The sequence below is a fragment of the Eurosta solidaginis genome, chromosome 1 (assembly GCF_040869045.1).
Source record: "Eurosta solidaginis isolate ZX-2024a chromosome 1, ASM4086904v1, whole genome shotgun sequence".
Classification (NCBI taxonomy): domain Eukaryota; kingdom Metazoa; phylum Arthropoda; class Insecta; order Diptera; family Tephritidae; genus Eurosta; species Eurosta solidaginis.
This window is the reverse complement of record NC_090319.1, coordinates 94,989,673-94,997,753: the sequence shown is the minus strand read 5'-3', so window position 1 is coordinate 94,997,753 and position 8,081 is coordinate 94,989,673.

Below are 8,081 nucleotides of genomic sequence, written 5' to 3'. Positions count from 1 at the left end.
GATTTCCAAATAATTTTTTACCTTCGATAATCGGTAATTACGAACCAATTTTCGGGATGCTGATTTTCTTCCTAGACCTGAAACCATCTCTATGGCGCCGTCCCTATTTAGAAATACGAAATAAAAGAAACCAGAAAGTTTGACAACTATTAATCTAGTTCATAAGAATGATACTTATGTATGTATGTGAATGCTTAAATTAACTACTATGGATTTATTGTACATGTGTAAACGTGGTCTTAGATAATCTATATTTATGAAAAAATTCTAGAGGTGCCGATACTTTTATTAAACCATCTTGAGGTTGTTGGATTCTGTCTCTAACGCCCCGATTCTAGTATGGTAACAATATTCTTCACCACGGTAACGAAATCATGTGGCAACTTTTACACCCTTTGGTATTCTACCAGCGAAAGTATCCGGATAATTTTTTACCCACAAAAGTAGGTGGTTACATCGAAATAACCACACAACAGCTGTTGTATAGAAAAAAGCAAAACTGAAAAATAAAGAATTGTAAGCGAAAATAAGTAAAGATAATAGTAAAAACGTGTTGCCTATTGCTATACATATTTGTTTACATTATGTACTTTCACAGAATAAATTACAATATCCTATGTAGAAACTTATCGTGCATAATATGCATATCCACATCGTCCCGTTTATTCGTTAACCTCGTATCTACAAGCGATACATTTTCTGTAACGCGAACACGGTTGCCACACCATGTTTTCATTTGGGACCAAAATTCATCGAAAAAAAGGACCAAATTTTTGTTATATTTTATTAGTATAAAATACAAAATTTTAGGATGTTTCCATATGAAATTTTACTAAACATAGTGAAGACTTTCCTTTAATTCAAGCTGAACAAACAAATATATGTGCATGCAACCAAAAATGTTACTATATTTTGACATAGGATAAGTCTATATCTTTCACCAACCAAACATTGTGAACCTAGTTTTGGTCACAAAACTCTTGGTTCTAGCATTATGTTGTTGATTACAATGAAATAAAATGTATAGTGCAGTTAAGTTTTAGTAAGAAACGGTTCAAAATTTGCGTTCTGGTGTTGCCGAACTATGTATGTGGAAAACTCAGTAAATCATAAATGAAACTATGCAATTTTTTAGTACTATTTTTATAGATGCTTACTTTTCCCCTTAACGTTTAAACTTCATATCAGAGCCTAGATTCAGTAAGTGTGAGTTTTGATCCCAGGCCTCAGGGGTTCTGCTAGCACCTACGGGAATAATTTTATACAAAACATTTCTTCCGAAATCAAATCTCTTCCTTCTGTCTTCGAGTTAAAATATTTCTTGTGCGAAGATACTTAGTTTTCAATTACCTTGCGTGGCTTAACACCACAATAGTCCTGGAATTCCTTGAACTGTTGTTGTTGTTGTAGTGATAAGGTTGCTCCCCGAAGGGTTTTGGGAATGTTATCGATGTGATGGTCCTTTGCCAGATACAGATTCGGTACGCTCCGGTAACACAGCACCATTAAGGTGCTAGCCCGAGCATCTCGGGAACGATTTATATGGCCACATTAAACCTTCAGGCCATCATCCCTCCCTCCCCAACCCCAAGCTCATGAGGAGCTTGTGTCGCCAGAGCCTCGTCTGTTAGTGAAACAGGATTCGCCGCGGATAGGTTAGGTTGACAATTGGGTTTGGAGAAGCTGTAGATTGCGCTGGCAACCTGAAGGGTTGCGCTACACAGCCCCTTGAATCTGGTATTTTAGAATTTCTTTGTATAAGTTTTGAAAGTGTTAGGCTCACGGCAGAGTCCTCGCTATAAGCTGTGCTAGGCGAGAAGCAATTTTTATTTTCATATATTTTACATAGTGTTGTATAACCGATGGAAATATCTAGCCGTTATTAATATTATTATAAAAAAAGAGTTTTTTTTGTTTAGTCGGTTATTTCATCAACAATTAACGACAATGTGTTTGCCAACACTTTTCTTTTTAATGCCTGGCATAAATTATATCTTAGGTGAAATGTTATTGTTCTGGTACATTTTATTGACTGAGCAATTTTTTATGGTGAGAGTTCCATTGAAGTAAATTCAAAATTATATGGGGGCTAACGAAAGTGTGGCGAATTTTTGGGCAATATTGTGAATGTTTACCTGAGGGAAAAGAAAGAAAATTACCAATCGTGGCTACTGCCTAAAAAGGACCAAGGAATTGAAGAAAAGTGACCAGCGGACCAAACGGGGTTGAAAGGGACCATTTTTGATCCAAATGGTCCAAAGTGGTAACCGTGAAAGCGAAGAAAACTACCCATCAAATTTCTCCACAGACACTGGTGAGTTTTTCGGTGATGACAGTGTTACCACTTGGGCGAGAATCGCGGATAAAAGAAGTGGTAACGGTATTCGGTTACATAATGTTCTGGGTACTATTTTACCGGTAACGCTCAGAATCGGGGCGTGAATAATACAGTACCTACACAGCAAAATTCTAAAACACGTCTTACTTACTTAATTGGCGCTTAACCGTTTAAACGGTTATGGCCGACCAACAATGCGCGCCAGTCGCTTCTTTAATCTGCTAACTAGCGCCAATTGATCACACCAAGGGTATTTTTATAGTTTTCCACCCAGTACTTCCAGCGGAGTGCAGGCCCCCTTCATCCTCTGTTTCCATAGGCGGGTTCCAATATAAATGAGATCTTAGGCGGAGCGTCATCTTTCATTCGCATAACTTGGCCCAACCAGTGTAGCCGCTGGGTTTTAATTCTCTAGACTATGTTGATGGCTATATAAAGTCGTGCAATTCATCATTAAATCTTCTTCGGCACTCGCCGTCACCAACGCATAGAGGTCCGTAAATCTTTCGAAAAACTTTTCTCTCGAACACTGGTAGAGGCCAGTTCATCTGATGTTGTTATGGTCCATGCTTCTGCGGGACTCAAAATCCGCCAACCAGGTTATTAATACTGAGGACAAGACACGTCGGTTGACACCTCTCCCGATATTTTTGGACGTGTATTAGCAGTCGACCCATGATGTAAATAATTACCCAGTTGGGAATTTGCGTTGAAAACTATCACAATTCCTTTTTCGCGTGGAAAACTTAACACGTTTCAGGTTAGTTTCCACGCGAGCAACGAACTGTGCTAGTCTTCCACGTAAAAACATACTGCGCTAGTTTTCCATGCAAAGAACATAAAAGTGTTTGTCTTCCATGGAACCGACGATTTAAGGAACGTTATGTAATATTGATGGATCGTGACCCAGATCGCAAAATATCTAGAAATTTTGAAAGCTATCAATATGGATCGTACTATTGACAATATTTATTAAAAACTAGCAGACCCGGCAGACGTTGTTCTGCCCTGAATTTGGTCTATCTGCATACATTTTAATAAGCTTTTTCCGTCTAACTCTGCCCTCGCCCTTCTTCACTTTTTCTAAGGGGGCCCGCGATTCAGAGGTACTATGACTTTTTTTTAATTCAGGATAGTCTTTAGTTGTGTAGAGGGTAATTTTCATACCCCTAGGTGACTAGGGTCTCGAGATATAGGCCAAAACGTGGGTCAGTGGATGCCTAGACAGTGTTTATACAATATGGATATCAAATGAAAGCTTTTGATGAGTGCTTTAGTACAGAGTAATATATTATCCAGAGACGGACTGGGACTGAGACTCGGAGTGGGACTGGGACTGGAATAAAATACATACCACCCTCTGGGGCAGGCATTAAGGGATGCAGAAGAATGAGAAGAAATTGAGAGAAGAGAAAAGAGAGAAGGAGATTGAGAATGGGACAGAATGAGACGAAGATGGAGATAGATATATATAGCGAAAAAGACGGAGGGAGGAGTGAATAAAAGGATTAGGAAAAAGTGAAGAGGGCAGAGTCAGACGGAAAAAGCTTATTAAAATTGTTATGGTTTACGCATTTCCTATGGGAGCAGCAACGAAGGCAGTCGGCATGATCTTGTGTTGCACTGTGGCTAGTCATGTCGGCTGGGTTGGTCCTTGCCAACCTTGTTGTCCTGCGCCATAACAGGAAAAAGTTCCTATTATGCCTTTTAAATGGTTACACAGCGCAGAACTGATTCAAAACGCTGGAAATTCAAAATAAAACAACATCCGGTCGAACCGGATGCCACGGACAGACCGTTAAACATTCAAAATTTAAAAATTCAAAAAAAAAACTAAACGCAAAAAAAATCGTCCGGAAACGATCGGTTATAATGCTGAAAATAAAAATAATAAACAAAAAAGCTGAAAATGAAAATGGAAAATCAAGAAACAGAAATGGGCCGAATATAACTTGGGGGCGCCGCGGGTGTTGTTGCCACGCCCGGTGCATAGCCCACCCTCAAAACCATGGCCACCGACGCAACTATTTTTCGGTTGCCTCTTACCTGTATTACCCTATGTGCCCTCTAAATGAGAAGAACCGTAAGCATTCCCATTTTTCAACTATGTATTTACAATTCATTTTGTTTAAAAAAAAAAAAAGAATCATGAATGACAAAATAACTTACACACTACCGGTACTATCCTCTACCTAAATTACCAATGTACATGAGACAAATTTAACTTTTTTTTTTTTTGATCGATGTTCATTTCCGATATACAAAAGACAAATTTATTAACTCCCCGATATTACGGGCTTTAAATGATAAGCAAAGAAAAATGCAAATTTAAGCATACGTTTTTGAGGTAAGTGTCTTTGCAAACCTTAGAGGTAAGTAATTAAGAGTTACGTTAGCTAAATTCTATTTTACTTTATTCCATATTATTTTATTTTTGGTATGTTTAGTGAAATTTTTTTTATATGTTTTCGTCGAAGTGATAGAAATTTTGTTTTATTTTATTTTATCGCTTCCTTTTTCTTTTGTTGGAGTTATTTATGTTAATTTAATTTTTATTTTATTTCAATTTATCCCATTTAGGTAATTTTATTTAATTAAAAATCTTTCTTTACTTCAATTTTTCCTTATTTAATTTTTAGGGTTGCTTAGTTTACTATTATCTTCATACATATTTTCTCCCCCTTTTATTCCCCTATTCCTAAAACTTCCTTCCTATTTTATTTTATTGAGTTTACTTATGTTCTATAATTCCTCCCATCTATTTTAGATCTTAGTTTCCTAATTCTATGATTTACCTGTTTAAGTAAACAAGTTAATATTGTTACGAATATTAGCAAAACTGAGGAGTGCTGCCATCTCCAGGCCGATGCTAAGCAGTGACGTCAATTCACATCAATAATTCAATCATTATGATCTACATAAACGAATCAATAATTGTGTCTACACATATGTACACATTCCGACAAGCAACATTTACATACAAGGCAGCGAGAGATGAGATGTCACACACCGATGAATTTACTTATACGCTTATGTGTGTGCGGGAGACTGTAAACTACAAACACATGCATATATCTTATCTGAGTGGTCACAAGAGAGGACAATAATTTGTGCACGTAGTTGTGGCTGGCGATTTTATAGCCGAAACAACTAGTAACTTCTGGAAATCGAAGAGCCTAGAAGTATGCAGCGTAAACTATAAAAGCGGTGCAGGCGAGTAAGAAGTAATTCAGTTTGAGTTGAGCAATCAATCAGTTATTGATTAAGCACGCGATCTGGCGGCCAATAGTAGAGTTTAATTTGAGTTATCAATCAGTTTGGTTATTAAGCCAGCGAGTAGCAAAGTATAAGTGTTATTGTGGAGTACTTTAATAAAGGCCATTTTTCCATTATTCAATATTGGAGTTATTTATTCAACAGTTTAGCGATACGAACTTAGCAGAGGATTGCAAATAAGAGGATTTGCAGCAAATTCGTTACAATATTTATTCTTTAATTTCAAAAAAAAAAACATTTTTTTCCCCCAAAAATTTGTGTATTTGTAATAATTAATATGAGTTTAGATTGTTTTTGTTTAACGGAATGTTATAGAAATCCAATTGGTGCATGAATCGAAGTTTAAACCAATAAATATTTCTATTATTCGAAGTTCTGAGTTTTTTTCCTTACGTGAATCGTTTTGAAAGCAGTTCTGTTCGTATATATTATTTTACTCTGTAACCCTATCTACTTCGAAATAAAACTTAAGTTGTGTTAGAACTACCATTTGAATATCTAACCAAGATATCCCGGCTTACGACTACAATTCACGCCAATTGAGTTTCTTTAACATAAATAAATGTATAAATACTAGTACATTCAGAAAATTAAAAATTCGTTTGTAGTGAAATCTCAGTTACAATTCTAATTATTCTATTTATCAACTATTGAAAGCTTATGCACATATGTACGTTCTAACATATTTATCATTCACTATTTAGGTATTGTAGCAGTGTTTACGTTCAGAAACCTTAATTTTATCATTTCTAATTTTCTTTTAAAAGAAAGGTCTGGCGAAAACAATTCGTTAAGACGAAAAAAGTAACCTTAATGAAATTTGAAAGAAAAGGGTAAACTACCAAAAGAAAATCTGTGTGGTTGTGTTTTTGCTTTAATCTAGTGAGTATACTACTTTCTATAATTTAAAGATCTAAAGCAGCGCATTCATAATGCTAGTGAACTGAAATTAAAGTATTCTTAATCGTTTATGCTTATGGCATATGCGAGCATAAATGTATAGGTGTAATTTGCTTTACCTAGCAAGTATGCTACTTTTTATAATTAAAGATACTAATATTTCGGTTTTTTGGTGATTTTTATACTCTCCTACGATCAAATTTGGTGGGGAATCTCTCCATTTAGTAGATTCTAGTGGTCCATAGTACGGAACGAACTCACCCGGTTGTTGCTAGAATTGGTGTTTGGTGTTCCTACGGTGATGCCGGTATGGTTGCTGTCGTGGCCTATGTGCACGGCCCTCCTGTAATTGTCGTTGCCGATGTGGAGTGTTGTTGCCTGTATTGTTGTTGCCACAGTTGATGTTACCGCCGGCCTATATGCGTCGGCGCTGCTGGTTGTTGTTGCTACGGTCGATGATACAGCGGCCTATATGCGTCAGCCCTGCTGGTTGTGGTTACTACGTTGAGGTGGCAGCAGCCTATATGCGGCGGCCCTGCTGGTTGTCGTTAACAAGTTGATGTTAAAGAAGGCCTATATGCGTCGGCCCTGCTGTTGTTGTTACCAAAGTAGAGGTTAGTGGTACGTCCGGTGGTTTCGTTGGCGCTATTGGGTAGGCGCTGCCGGTGGTTGCGGTTGTGGTGGTTGGGGCCACTGGCGTTGGTGGTTGGCGCAGATGGTGGCGGTTGCGCTCGTGGGTGGGCGTCGAAATGATTGTAGTTGCATACCATAAGAACACGTGTGAAAAGTATGAATGTACTTTTCTTAAATAGCAGCCACACAGGCATTAAACATGGATTTTTTCCAATTTCCACACCTCATTAAACGTGAACTTTTTCACCAACTTTCACTGTTTTCTTTGTGCCGAAGCATTCTACAAAATATGGTTTGACGATATACCATAAGTATACATGTGAAAAGCATGTATTTTTCGCAAATGGCGGCTACACCGCCTTAAACGTGAACTTTCCCACCAACTTTCACTGTTTTTTGTTTTTTTGCAGATATGATTATTTATTTAATTTGCTTATATGTATATTAAACTATAAAATTTATACAAATGGCAATTCCAATGAATTTAGGAGCACATGATCTATACAACCCAGGCATGCTTAACCAACGAACCGATATCATTTCGTTACGATAATTAACGTTAATAAACGAAACAAAGTCATTTCGATTCGTTTATTAACGTTAAGAACGTCAAATTAACGAAATGATTTCGTTTCGTTTTCTGCCATATCAAAACGAAATCAAATCGTTTAAGTTGATTATTATTTTCAAACTATGCTGGCAAAGCTGATTGATGGCGGAGTCATTAAAGGTGAAAGCATTAGCCAAGCTGATTGCAACTTTTCTCATGAATTTTGAAAGTACGAACATTTCTCAGAGTATTTTTGACATTACCACCATCGAATTACACAAACAAACTACATGGAGTTTGTGTGTGTATGTCCGCTCGCTGTTACCACCTTACGGCTTCACCATGGATATAGCATTGCCAGCACAATTCAAACATAAAGTATCA